The sequence below is a fragment of the Stegostoma tigrinum genome, chromosome 1 (genome assembly GCF_030684315.1).
Source record: "Stegostoma tigrinum isolate sSteTig4 chromosome 1, sSteTig4.hap1, whole genome shotgun sequence".
In the NCBI taxonomy this organism is placed as follows: domain Eukaryota; kingdom Metazoa; phylum Chordata; class Chondrichthyes; order Orectolobiformes; family Stegostomatidae; genus Stegostoma; species Stegostoma tigrinum.
In genome coordinates, this window is record NC_081354.1 from 184473652 (window position 1) to 184487520 (window position 13869).

The following is a 13869-nucleotide window of genomic DNA, read 5'->3' on the forward strand; positions in this document are numbered from 1 at the left end:
ATTACTAAGGATGTAATACCTGAGCTTTTGGAAAGCGGTGATGGAAACAGTCCTAGCCAGCATGGATTCATTAAAGAGAAATCATGGTTGTCAAATCTTCTGGAAATTTTGAGGATGTGACCTGTAGAATGGACAAGGGTGAATCAGTAGATGTTTGCACCTGGACTTTCAAAAAGCTTTTCAGGAGGTTCCACGCAAGAGATTAGAAAGGAAAATTGAAGCTCATGGCATCAGAGGTAATGTATTGACATGGACAGAGAACTGGTTGGCAGACAGGCAGCAGAGCGTTCAACATGGATAGAACATAGAACAATACAGCCCTCTGGCCCTTGACGTTGCACCGATCTGTGAACTAATCTAAGCCCATCCCCTTACACTATCCCATCATCAACCAATGCTTATCAAAGGACTGTTTAAATGCCTCTGATGTGGCTGAGTTAACTACATTGGCAGGAAGGGCGTTCCACGCCCTTACCACTCTCTGAGTAAACAACCTGCCTCTGACATCTGTCTTAAATCTAACACCCCTCAATTTGCAGCTATGCCCCCTCGTACAAGCCGAAGTTATCATCCTCGGAAAAAGACTCTTACTGTCCACCCTATCTAATCCTCTGGTCATCTTGTATGTCTCTATTAAATCCTTTTAGCCTTCTTCTCTCCAATGAGAACAGACCCAAGTCCCTCAGCCTTTCCTCATATTCCTCTAACCTAACTAAGAGTCCACAGACTTGCAGCAGGAAGAGCGGGAGCAATGATCAGAGGCCTACAGGTGGGTGAGACCCTGCTTTAAAGATTAGAAAATATGTACCTTGACCAGCGAAGCCCTCCATTCCTGTTCCAGCAGCAGAAAGAGTGGGAGCTCGAACCGAGAAGGACTCTCATGTGTTGTTAAGGTAAGGCTTTTCAATTCATATTTCTTGTGTATCGTGTGATTGATTAAAAGATTAATTGCTTAATTGAAAAAGACCGCAGCAGAGAAGTACTAGAAATAATTTGATACATAAATTGTAAAAGTTAACTAAATAAATAGTAATGGCTGGACAGGTGATGTGCTGTAGCTGTATGATGTGGGAGCTGGCAGATCCCATTGTGAACGGCAGTGACCACATCTGCAGCAAGTGCTGGTTGCTGGAAAAATTCCGGATCAGAATTAATGATCTAGAATCTGAGCTTCAAACTCTGCAGCACATCTGGGAGAGGGAGAGTTAACTAGACACTTTGTTTCAGGAGGCAGTCACATCCGGTAGATTAAATAACTCAAATTCAATAAGTGTTCAGGGACAAGGTGTGACTGTAAGTGAGGCAGGTAGGGGGATTTTGAGTTCAGGAGTGCAGGAGCCTCAGCCCTTGACCTTGACCAACAGGTATGAGATTCTTGCTCCCTGTACGAATGAGGGAAAGGACTGTGGACAGGATGAACCAGCTGACCACTGCACCGTGGTGCAGAAGGCCATTCAAGAGTGGGGAGCAAAAAGACAGGTAGTTGTTATAGGGGATTCTATAATTAGGGGGACAGATAGTATCCTATGCAAGCCGGATTGGGAGTCCCGCATGGTGTGTTGCCTGCCCGGTGCCAGGGTGCGGGACATCTCCAACTGGCTTGAAAGGATATTGGAGCAGGAGGGTGAGGATCCAGTTGTTGTGGTCCACGTTGGGACTAACAACATAGGCAAAGCTCGGGTAGAGGACCTGTTCAGGGATTATCAAGCATTAGGAAAGAAATTGAAGTACAGGTCCTCAAGGGTCATAATCTCCAGATTACTGCCTGAGTCACATGCCAATTGGCATAGGGAAAAGAACGTTAGAGAAGTAAACACGTGGCTAAGGGATTAGTGTGGGAAAGAGGGATTCCATTTCATGGGGCATTGGCATCAGTTTTGGAACCGGGGGGATCTGTACCGTTGGGACGGTCTCCACCTGAACCGATCTGGAAACAGTGTTCTAGCGAAAAGGATAAATAGGGTGGTCAGTAGGACTTTAAACTTCTGAGGTAGAGGGGAAGGGAAAGCGAAAGTGACAGGGAGTATAGCGTTAAATGGAAAGATAAGCAACAGGATAGCATGTGTACAGATGGATTTAAGCTCGAGGCAGACTAGGAATACAGCAAACAGGAAGGATAGCTGAAGACATCTCAGGATTTCCAATATCTCAAATAATGATAAGAAAGTTAGCATTAAGGCACTTTACCTAAATGCTCATAGTATTCACAACAAAGTAGATTAATTAACAGCACAAATCCTCTTGAATGATTAAGATGTGGTAGGTAACACAGAGACATGGTTGCAGGGAGTTCAGGACTAGCAGGTAAACATCCAAGGACTCAAACCTTATCGAAAAGACAGGGAGGTGGGCAGAGGGGGTGGGGTTGCCTTGTTAGTTAAGAATGAAATTAAATCTACGGCACTGAATGACACAGGGTCAAAGGATGTGGAGTCTGTGTGGGTGGAGTTGAGGAACCACAAAGGCAAAAAAACCATAATGGGAGTTATGTACAGACCTCTTAACAGCGATCAGGACTAGAGGTGCAAGATGCACCGGGAAACAGATAGGGCATATCAGAAAGGCAAGGTCACGGTGATCGTGGGGGACTTCAACATGCAGGTGGATTGGGTGAATAATGTTGCCCGTGGATCCAAAGAAAGGGAATTCATGGAATGTTTACAGGATGGCTTTTTGGAGCAGCTTGTGATGGAGCCCACAAGGGAGCAGTCTAATCTGGATTTAGTGCTATGTAATGAGCCAGACTTTATAAAAGACCTTAAAGTAAGGGAACACTTAGGAGGCAGCGATCATAATATGGTAGAGTTCAGTCTGCAGTTTGAAAGAGAGAAGGCAAAATCAGATGTAATGGTGTTACAGTTAAATAAAGGTAACAACAGGGGTATGAGAGAGGAACTGACTAAAATCGACTGGAAGCAGAGCCTAGCAGGGAAGACAGTAGAGCAACAATGGAAGGAGTTTCTGGGTGTAATTGAAGAAATAGTACTGAGGTTCATCTCAAACAAAAGAAAGATTATCCGGGGTGGGATTAGACAGCCATGGCTGACAAAGGAAATCAGGAAATGTATCAAAGAAAGAGAGACAGCCTATAAAGTGGCCAAGTGCGCTGGGAAATCAGAAGATTGGGAAGGCTACAAAAACAAACAGAGGGTAAAAAAAAGAGAAATAGGGAAGGAGAGGATCAAATATGAAGGTAGGCTAGCTAGTAATATTAGAAATGTTAGTAAAAGTCTCTTTCAAGACATAAGAAACAAACGTGAGGCAAAATAGACATTGGGCTGCTCCAAATTGATGCTGCAAGGCTAGTGATGGGAGATAAGGAAATAGCTGAAGAACTTAATAAGTACTTTGCGTCAGGCTTCACACATGAGTAGTATGCCAACAATTAAGGAGAGTCAGGGGGCAGAGTTGAGTATGGTAGGCATTACAAAAAAGTGCTAGAAAAGCTAAAAGGTCGAAAAATTGATAAATCTCCTGGCCCCGATATGTTACATCCTAGAGTTCTGAGGGATGTGGCTGAGGAAATAGCGGACGCTTTGGTAGTGAACTTTCAAAAGTCACTGGAGTCTGGGAAAGTCCTAGATGATTGGAAAATTGCTGTTGTAACCCCCTTGTGTAAGAAAGGATCAAGGCAAAAGATGGAAAATTATAGGCTGATTAGCCTAACCTCGGTTGTTGGTAAAATTCTAGAATCCATTGTTAAGGCTGAGATTTCTAAATTCTTGGAAGTGCCGGTTTAGATTAGAACAAGTCAGCATGGATTTAGTAAGGGGAGGTCGTGCCTGACAAATCTGTTAGAATTCTTTGAAGAGGTAACAAGTAGGTTAGACCAGGGAAACCCAGTGGATATTATCCATCTAGACTTCCAAAAGGCCTTTGGTCAGGTGCGTCATAGGAGGCTGCTGAGTAAGGTGAGGGCCCATGGTGTTCAAGGTGAGCTACTGGCTTGGATTGAGGATTGACTGTCTGACAGAAGGCAGAGAGTTGGGATAAAAGGCTCATTTTCAGAATGGCAACCAGTGACAAGTGGTGTCCTGCAGGGTTCAGTGTTAGGGCTGCAGCTGTTCACTTTATTTATTAATGATCTGGATGAAGGGACTGGGGGCATTCTGGCGAAGTTTGCCGATGATACGAAGCTAGGTGGACAGGCAGGCAGTACTGAGGAGGTAGGGAGGCTGCAGAAAGATTTAGACAGTTTAGGAGAGTGGTCCAGGAAATGGCTGATGAAATTCAACATGAGCAAATGCGAGGTTTTGCACGTTGGAAAAAAGAATACAGGCATGGACTATTTTCCAGATGGTGAGAAAATTTGTAAAGCAGAAGTACAAATGGATCTGGGAGTGATGGTCCACGATTCTCTAAAGGTTAACTTGCAGGTATAGTCCGTGATTAAGAAAGCGAATGTAATGTTGTTGTTTATCTCAAGAGGGTTGGAATATAAAAGCAGTGATGTGCTTCTGAGATTTTATAAAGCTGTAGTTAGGCCCCATTTAGAATACTGTATCCAATTTTGGACCCCACACCTCAGGAAGGACATACTGGCGCGGGAAGGTGTCCAGCAGAGATTCACACGGATGATCCCTGGAATGGTAGGTCTAACTAAGGATCTGGGATGGTATTCATTGGAGTTTAGAAGGTTGAGGGGAGATCTAATAGAAACTTACAAGATAATGTATGGCTTAGAAAGGGTAGGCGATGGGAAGTTGTTTCCGTTAGGCGGGGAGACTAGGACCCGTGGGCACAGCCTTAGAATTAGAGGGGGTAAATTTAAAACGGAAATGAGGAGACATTTCTTCAGCCAGAGCGTGGTGGGCCTGTGGAATTTATTGCCACGGAGTCCAGTATAGGCCGGGACGTTAAATGCCTTCAAGGCAGAAATTGATAAATTCTTGATCTCACAACGAATCAAAGACTATGGGGAGTGCAGGAAAGTGGAGTTGAAATGCCCATCAGCCATGATTTAAATGGCGGAGTGGATTATTTGGGCCGAATGGCCTTACTTCCACTCCTATGTCTTATGGTCTTCTGGTCTAAGACTGCTGCAGACCAGGCAACATCCTGGTAAATCTCCTCTGCACCTTTCCCAATGCTTCCACGTCCTTCCTGTAATGGGGCGACCAGAACTATATGCAGTATTCCAAGTGAGGCCGCAGTAGCATTTTGTACAGTTGCAGCATGACATCACTGCTCCGGAACTCAATCCCTCCACCAAGAAAACCTAACACACCGTATGCCTTCTTAACAGCACTATCAACCTTGGTGGCAACTTTCAGGCAGCATTCCCAAATTCTCCAGGTACAGAGTTGTATTCATGGCCTTTCATTTCTACAGTGACTCCAACAAAATCATGCAACATAGCTACCCCACACAGCCCATCCATGGTGCAATGCCACGAAACTTTATCATAAACTTTGTTCCTTTCTTTCTTTCCCTCACGTCAGAAATAACCCCTTCCTTAATGACAGAAGAGCCCAGCACACCACTACAAAAGATAAGGCTGAAGCTTTTGCAGCAATCTTCAGCGAGAAGTGCCAAATGGATGACCCATCTCAGCCTCCTCCAGTTGTCCCCAGAATTACAGATACCGGTCTTCAGCCAATTCAATTCACTCCACGTGACATCAAGAAATGGTTGGAGTCACTGCATACTGCAAAGGTTACAGTCCCTGACAACATTTCAACAACAATACATAGATAAGCTGCAGAGCTGGGCTGGGAGGTGGCAAATGGAGTTTAATGCAGACAAGTGTGAGGCGATGCACTTTGGTAGGAGTAACCAGAAGGCAAAGTACTGGGCTAATGGTAAGATTCTTAGTAGTGTAGATGAGCAGAGAGATCTCGGTGTCCATGTACACAGATCATTGAAAGTTGCCATCCAGGTTGACAGGGCTGTTAAGAAGGCATACAGTGTTTTAGCTTTTATTAATTGAGGGATCGAGTTCTGGAACCAAGAGGTTATGCTGCAGCTGTACAAAACTCTGGTGCGGCCGTACTTGGAGTATTGCGTACAGTTCTGGTCACCGCATTATAAGAAGGATGTGGAAGCTTTGGAAAGGGTGCAGAGGAGATTTACTAGGATGTTGCCTGGTATGGAGGGAAGGTCTTACGAGAAAAGGCTGAGGGACTTGAGGCTGTTTTCGTTACAGAGAAGGTTGAGGGGTGACTTAATTGAGACATATAAAATAATCAGAGGGTTAGATAGGGTGGATAGGGAGAGCCTTTTTCCTAGGATGGTGACGGCGAGCACAAGGGAGCATAGCTTTAAATTGAGGGGTGAAAGATATAGGACAGATGTCAGATGCAGTTTCTTTACTCAGAGAGTAGTAAGGGAATGGAACGCTTTGCCTGCAATGGTAGTAGATTCGCCAACTTTAGGTACATTTAAGTCATCATTGGACAAACATATGGACGTACATGGAATAGTGTAGGTTAGTTGGGCTTGAGATCGGTATGACAGGTTGGCACAACATCGAGGGCCGAAGGGCCTGTACTGTGCTGTAATGTTCTATGTTCTATAATATTGTCCAGTATTATCCAGCAATAATACTGAAGATTTGTGTTCCAGAACTTGCTGCTGCCCTAGCCAAGCTGTTATAATACAGTTACAACACTGGTATCTACCAACAATGTGGAAAATTTCCCCAAGTATGTCCTGCAATAAGAAGCAGGACAAATCCAACCTGGCCAATTACGGCTCTATTAGTCTACTCTTGATCATCAGTAAAGTGATGCAAGTTGTCATCAACAGGACTATCAAGCAGCATTTGCTCAGCAATAACCTGCTCAGTGACGCCTAGTTTGGGTTCTGCCAGGGCCACTCAGCTCCTTACCTCATTATAGCCTTGGTTCAAGCACAGACAAAATAGCTGAATTACAGAGGTGAGCTGAGAGTGACTGTCCTTGACACCAAGTCTGCATTCGACCCATGTGTGGCATCAAGGAGCCCTAGCAAAACTGGAATCAATGGGTATCAGGGTAAATTTGTTGGTGGTTGGAGTATACCTGACTTGTAGGAAGATGGTCATAATTGTTGGAGGTCAATCATCTCAGCTCCAGGACATATCTGCAGAGTTCATCATCAGTGATGTCCGCCCAACCATCAGTGATGTCCGCCCAACCATCTGCAGCTGCTTCATCAGGGACCTTTCCTCGATCATAAGGTCACAAGTGGAGATGTTCATCGATGATTGCACAAAGTTCAGCACTATTCACGACTCCTCAGATACTGAAGCAGTCCATGTTCAAATGCAACATACTCTGGACAATGTCCAGGCTGGGGCAGACAAGTGGAAAATAACATTTGGCCCATACAAATGTCAGGCCATGATCATCATGAATAAGATACAATCTAGCTACCACCCCTTGGTATTCATGGTGTTACCATCACTGAATCTCCCACTATCAATATTCTGGGGGTTACCGTTGAGCAGAAGCTCAACTGGGCTCACCACATAAACACAGTGGTTACAAGAGCAAGTCAGAAGCTAGGAATACTGTGGTGAGAAACTCACCTCCTGACTCCTCAAAGCCTATCCACCATCCAGTGTGATGATACACTCCCCACTTGCTTGTATGAGTGTAGTCCCAACAACACTCTAAAAAGCTCAACACCATCCAGGACAAAGCAGCCCACTAATAATAAAGTGTGAAGCTGGATGAACACAGCAGGCCAAGCAGCATCTCAGGAGCACAAAAGCTGACGTTTCGGGCCTAGACCCTTCATCAGAGAGGGGGATGGGGTGAGGGTTCTGGAATAAATAGGGCGAGAGGGGGAGGCGGACCAAAGATGGAGAGAAAAGAAGATAGTTGGAGAGGAGAGTATAGGTGGGGAGGTAGGGAGGGGATAGGTCAGTCCAGGGAAGACGGACAGGTCAAGGAGGTGGGATGAGGTTAGTAGGTAGGAAATGGAGGTGCGACTTGGGGTGGGAGGAAGGGATGGGTGAGAGGAAGAACAGGTTAGGGAAACAGAGACAGGCTGGGCTGGTTTTGGGACGCAGTGGGGGAGGGGATGAACTAGGCTGGTTGTGTGATGCAGTGGGGGGAGGGGACGAACTGCGCTGGTTTTGGGATGCGGTGGGGGAAGGAGAGATTTTGAAGCTTGTGAAGTCCACATTGATACCATTGGGCTGCAGGGTTCCCAAGCGGAATATGAGTTGCTGTTCCTGCAACCTTCGGGTGGCATCATTGTGGCACTGCAGGAGGCCCATGATGGACATGTCATCTAAAGAATGGGAGGGGGAGTTGAAATGGTTTGTGACTGGGAGGTGCAGTTGTTTGTTGCGAACTGAGCGGAGGCGTTCTGCAAAGCGGTCCCCAAGCCTCCGCTTGGTTTCCCCAATGTAGAGGAAGCCACACCGGGTACAATGGATATCGTATACCACATTGGTAGATGTGCAGGTGAACATCTGCTTAATATGGAAAGTCATCTTGGGGCCTGGGATAGGGGTGAGGGAGGAGGTGTGGGGGCAAGTGTAGCACCTCCTGCGGCTGCAGGGGAAGGTGCCGGGTGTGGTGGGGTTGGAGGGCAGTGTGGAGTGAATAAGGGAGTCACGGAGAGAGTGGTCTCTCCGGAGAGCAGACAAGGGTGGGGATGGAAAAATGTCTTGGATGGTGGGGTCGGATTGTAGATGGCCGAAGTGTCGGAGGATGATGCGTTGTATCTGGAGTTTGGTAGGGTGGTGTGTGACGAGGGTGATCCTCTTTGGGCTGTTGTAGCAGGGGCGGGGTGTGAGGGTTGTGTTGCGGGAAATGCGGGAGACGTGGTCAAGGGCATTCTCAACCACTGTGGGGGGAAAGTTGCGGTCCCGGAAAAACTGGGACATCTGGGATGTGCGAGAGTGGAATGCCTCATCCTGGGAGCAGATGCGGCGGAGGCGGAGGAATTGGGAATAGGGGATGGAATTTTTGGAGGACGGTGGGTGGGAGGAGGTGTAGGCATAGCTGGGGCCCACGGCCACCCCCTTTGTCTGTAGGAAGTGGGAGGAATCAAAAGAGAAGTTGTTGAGGGTGAGGACGAGTTCGGCGGATGAGGGTGTCGGTGGAGTGGGATTGGTTGGGCCTGCGTGACAGGAAGAAGCGGAGGGCCTTGAGGCCATCTGCATGCGGAATACAGGTGTATGGGGACTGGACATCCATGGTGAAAATGAGGTGTTGGGTGCCAGGGAATTGGAAGTTCTTGAGGAGGTGGAGGGCGTGGGTGGTGTCATGGACGTAGGTAGGGAGTTCCTGGACCAAAGGGGAGAAAATGGAGTCCAGATAGGTGGCGATGAGTTCGGTGGGGCAGGAACAGGCTGAGACAATGGGTCGACAAGGGCAGGCAGGTTTGTGGATTTTGGGAAGGAGATAAAACCAGGCCGTGCAGGGTTGGGGAATAATAAGGTTGGAGACTGTGGGTGGGAGGTCCCCTGAGGTGATGAGGTCATGAATGGTGTTGGAGATGATGGTTTGGTGCTCGGGGGTTGGGTCATGATCAAGGGGGCGGTAGGAGGAGGTGTCGGAGTTGGCGTTTGGCCTCAGCGATGTAGAGATCAGTGTGCCATACCACCACTGCGCCGCCCTTGTCTGCCGGTTTGACGGTGAGGTTGGGGTTGGAGCGGAAGGCTGCCCGTTCTGCAGGGGAGAGGTTGGAGTGGGTGAGAGGGGTGGAGAGGTTGAGGTAGTTAATGTCTCAACGGTAGTTGGAGATGGCAGCCCACTTTATTGGCACCACATCAACAAGTATTCACTCCCTCCACCAGCAACTCTCATTAGCAGTGGTGCATGCCATCTACAAGATGCATTGCAGAAATTCACCAAAGATCCTCAGGCGGCACCTTCCATCTAGAAGGACAAGGTCAGTAGACATATGGAAACAGCACCCACTTCAAGTTCCCCTCCAAGCCACTCACCATTTAGACTTGGAAATATATTACCGTTCCGTCACTGTCGCTTAAGTATACTCCTGGAATTCCCTAATGGCATTGTGGGTCAGCCCACAGCAGGTGGATTGCAGTGGTTCAAGAAAATAGTTCACCACCACCTTCTCAAGGGCAATTAGGGATGGGCATTAAATGCCAGCGATGGAAATGTCCCACAAGTGAATAAAAAAAATCTCCAGTCTAGTACATCCTGCTCAGTTTAAGAGACCATTGAGATTGCTGTGGGAAAAAGCAATGCAGAAAAGGCGATGCAATTTTCTCACCAGTTATCCGTCGTAACATTGTACATGATTGGAATAGAATGGGTGAGGAAAGCACAGGGGTGGGATGAAAAGAGCAGAATTAATGGTCTCAGAAAATAGGGACGAGGGGAGGCAATGACCTAGTGGTAAGAAAAATGGCATCCTTACCTGGTCTGGCCTACATGTGACTTTAGACCCACAGCAATGTGGTTGACACTTAACCGCCCAATGGGCAATTAGAGATGGGCAATAAATGCTTCCGTCATCCCATGAATGAATAAAGGAGAAAGCACAAGGTCAGGGCAGATGGCGAAAGGGTATTGGATGGCCGGTGGAACGTTAGAGTAAAATTGGAATAGATTGCAGATGGCTTTGTGAAAGAGAAAAAAAATCATCAGTGAGCCTCCGACGAAGCCTTCATTGGCTTCGTCGGAGGTTCACTGATGATGTGACCTAGAATGGTGACGAAACGTCTGAAAACTAACCTTCCAGCTCAGCGAGCAAACTCACATCCAGAACCTCAACCTGAGCTACAAATCTTCTCAAAACTCGAGAGAAAAAATATATATAGATTTTCTCGGGGGGCGGGTCGGGGGGAGGGATAGACACAAAGTTGTTCGAGAGAAAGATGGCAGAAGGATGAATAATATCGGTGGGGGGGGGGGAGGCAAGGATCGTGGAGAGGGGTGGGGTTGGGGAGAGGGGTGGGATTGGGGAGAAGGCGGTTTGGGCGGAGAGGGGTCAAATAGGAAGGGCTGGGGTAGAGAGAAAGTGGTGGGCGAGGTACGGAAGTGGCAGAGAGAGGGTGAGGAGGGGAGGGGTGTTTGGAATGCCTGAATAACGGTCAAGTGCGGCGCGGGCCGCCTTCCAACGGCTGCGACCGCGTGGCACGGGCTGCGCGCGCATTCCCCCAAATCCAAAGAAAGAGGCGGGAAATTGGTTTGGTGTCTGTTGTCCGGTGCGGAGGCGATTAGTTGTTTTAATCACAGCTTGGAGGTTAGGTTTCTGAAATCAGTATTTGTTCTGACTTTAAAAACCGATTGTATTAATGTTAGAAACATTCCGTACTTGTCAGGTTTTGTTTCAAACTGTTGGAGTGCTGACCCTGTAGAAATGTTGCGCTTGTGTATATTCATGCATCTGTGGTAGATGGTGGAGTCTATTGGGGTTGTTTTGCCTCCAGAAATGACCATTTTCAGGAGCAAATGGCGATTAAGTCAGAAATAATACAATAAGGCACCAAATTGCAATTCCAACTCGGCAGAAATCTGTTCATATTATTACATATTATGTCATTTTTGTTTGGCATGAGAATTTGCCCTTTGGTGTGATATAGTAAAGATCTTGTTCTTTATAATTTTCTATTCCTCGAGGTACTCCTGCAAAATGGGTTATATCTGATTTGCTATTTTTTGGTGTAGATATTCCCCTGTGCAAAAAAAATGCCTCAGCTTGATGCTAAGTTGTACTGACCCCTACAAGTCATTAGTTGATAGTGAATTTGATGGCATTTGCCACGGCTAATAGTTTAGGAAAGGAGAAAATCCAGATGTTTCACCTTCAAATCGTTGTTTACTGGTCACCAGTCTGTAAGCAGTGTAACAATAGCATTTTGCTGAATGTCCCCTACATTGTAACCCAGTTTGCTGGTACAATAAATTCCTACTGTTTGTGTGTCTGTCCTTTTGTAAATTTGCTTCCTTGTGTAATACTGCAGACCTTTTTTTGCTGATTATAAATCTAATGTTTGATAATACAAAATTTTAACCAAAAATAAAGGGAGATTACTTCCTGAACTAAAAATGTGGCTACATATGCATCACACAGCCCATGACCAGTCTGCCATGTTTGCTACTCGTGAAAATCACTGCATATGTTCCAGGAACACATCTCACCAACAGTGGATGTTCATATTCTTAAATGGGTGATCCCCATGGGAGTATTGGCTTTATGAACAGAAGAATAAAGTACACCAAAAATGTAAGGCGACGTTACTGGTTTGGCCTCAGTGGATTATTGTAGCCACTTCTGGGCATTGTGCTTTACAAGACAGATCTGAGGAAAAAAAATTACCCACGGGAAGGTCAAAATATAAAATGCACTGCCCAAGAGAGTAGTCAAGGCACGCACTCTCACAATATTTCAGAAGCAGCTGCATAAAGCACTTAAAGACCAGGGTATAGTTTGTTAACTCTGAGATAGCTCCCCCAGTTTTGAAACGAGTCCCCAGATATTAGCAAGGAGAAGTTTGCAGGAGCTACAGGGCTGAATTTGCCATTAATTTTTCCATTCCGTTAGTCAATGTCAGGTAACCTGCCCAGTTTAATTCTTTTATTGATGCCTTTTAGTGGCTGTTACAACTTAATAACTTGTGAGGCACAGTATGACATATGGAATCGTACTCATAGAATAGTACAAATGTTCCAGATAACTGTCATTCCCGAGTTATATTCAATCCCAATGGCAAAACGCCACCAGTATGGTGGTGTCAGGTGGGAGGGAGTTGTCCAAGGAGTTCACAATATTGATTCCAGTGCCATGGCATTAGCTGAAGTGTGAGAAAGGATACTTGCTGTTCACCGTGCACCATCCTCATTGGTTGATGAATCATTAAATCTCCACGTGGAATGCTGTTGAACAAAGCACTGAAGCTGGCAAGGATGCAGATGTGGGGAACTTCTACTTATTTAACTGGTTGGGTCCTAAAGAGCACAGTAGTTAAACTGGGTCTGCAACAAGTGGTAAAAAAAACTTCACAAATCCACCAGCCATAGATGAATCTGTTGGTGATTAGTGGCTAAGAGTAACCACTGCAAAGCTCTTTTGGAGACAAAGTCCTGCTTTCACATTGAGAAATTTTCCATTGAGTTGTGTGGCACTATCACGATGCTAAATAGGATAGACTTCAAACAAATTTGGCAACTCAGGAATGAGGATACATAAGGTGCTTGGGATTATCAGCAGCTGAATTGTACTCCCAACACAATCTTCAAACTCATGGTGGACATATCACTCATTCTGCCATCATGATCAACCCTCATTCAAGAGAGAATTCAGGTGGGATTACCAAAAGCAGTCCCTGAAATACCTAAAAACTAGGTGTTTAACTGGTAAAGCTACAAAACAGAATAAAAATGGGCACCTGTGATGCTCTGGGTCGATGAGCATTAGCAGCAAGTGATTGACAGGGCTATTTCACAACCATAAATTGGATGTAAGATCTTCAATCCTACCACATCTACTCATAAATGGTTCTGGACAATTAGCTCACTGAATGAGGATCAACAAATATTCCCATCCTCAATGATAGGGGAGCCCAGAAAGCTGAAGCATTCACAACCGTCTTCAGTCTGAAGTACCAAGTGGATGGTCTATCTTGGCTTTTTCCAGAGGTGCCCAGCATCGCCAATGCCAACCTTCTGCTAACTCAATTCACTCCACGTCAAGAAATTGTTGGACACACTGGATACTGCAAAGGTTATGGACCCTGACAATGTTCCAGCAATGAATTGGAAGACTTATGCTCCAGACTTTGGGCTCCTGCCAAGCTGTTCCAGATTAGCTACAGTACGTCTTCCTGACTGTAGAAATTTATCTAGGTATGTTCTGTGCACAAAAACAAATCCAACATAGTCAGTTACAACCCCATCTGTCTACTCTCAATTAGCAGACACAACCAGGCACCATAATCTCAGAATAAGTTGTTGTGTA

General features: G+C 46.0%; 1 protein-coding gene across 1 annotated transcript in view; it reads left to right on the forward strand.

Annotated features, from left to right (window-relative positions):
* The first annotated feature begins 821 nt into the window (after window positions 1-821).
* m1ap (meiosis 1 associated protein) overlaps window positions 822-13869 on the forward strand; it is a 103732-nt gene continuing 90684 nt past the window's right edge. Inside the window, exon 1 of the mRNA XM_059644850.1 lies at window positions 822-893. The gene's annotated coding sequence lies outside the window, so the exon portion shown is untranslated. The remainder of the gene's footprint in view (window positions 894-13869) is intronic.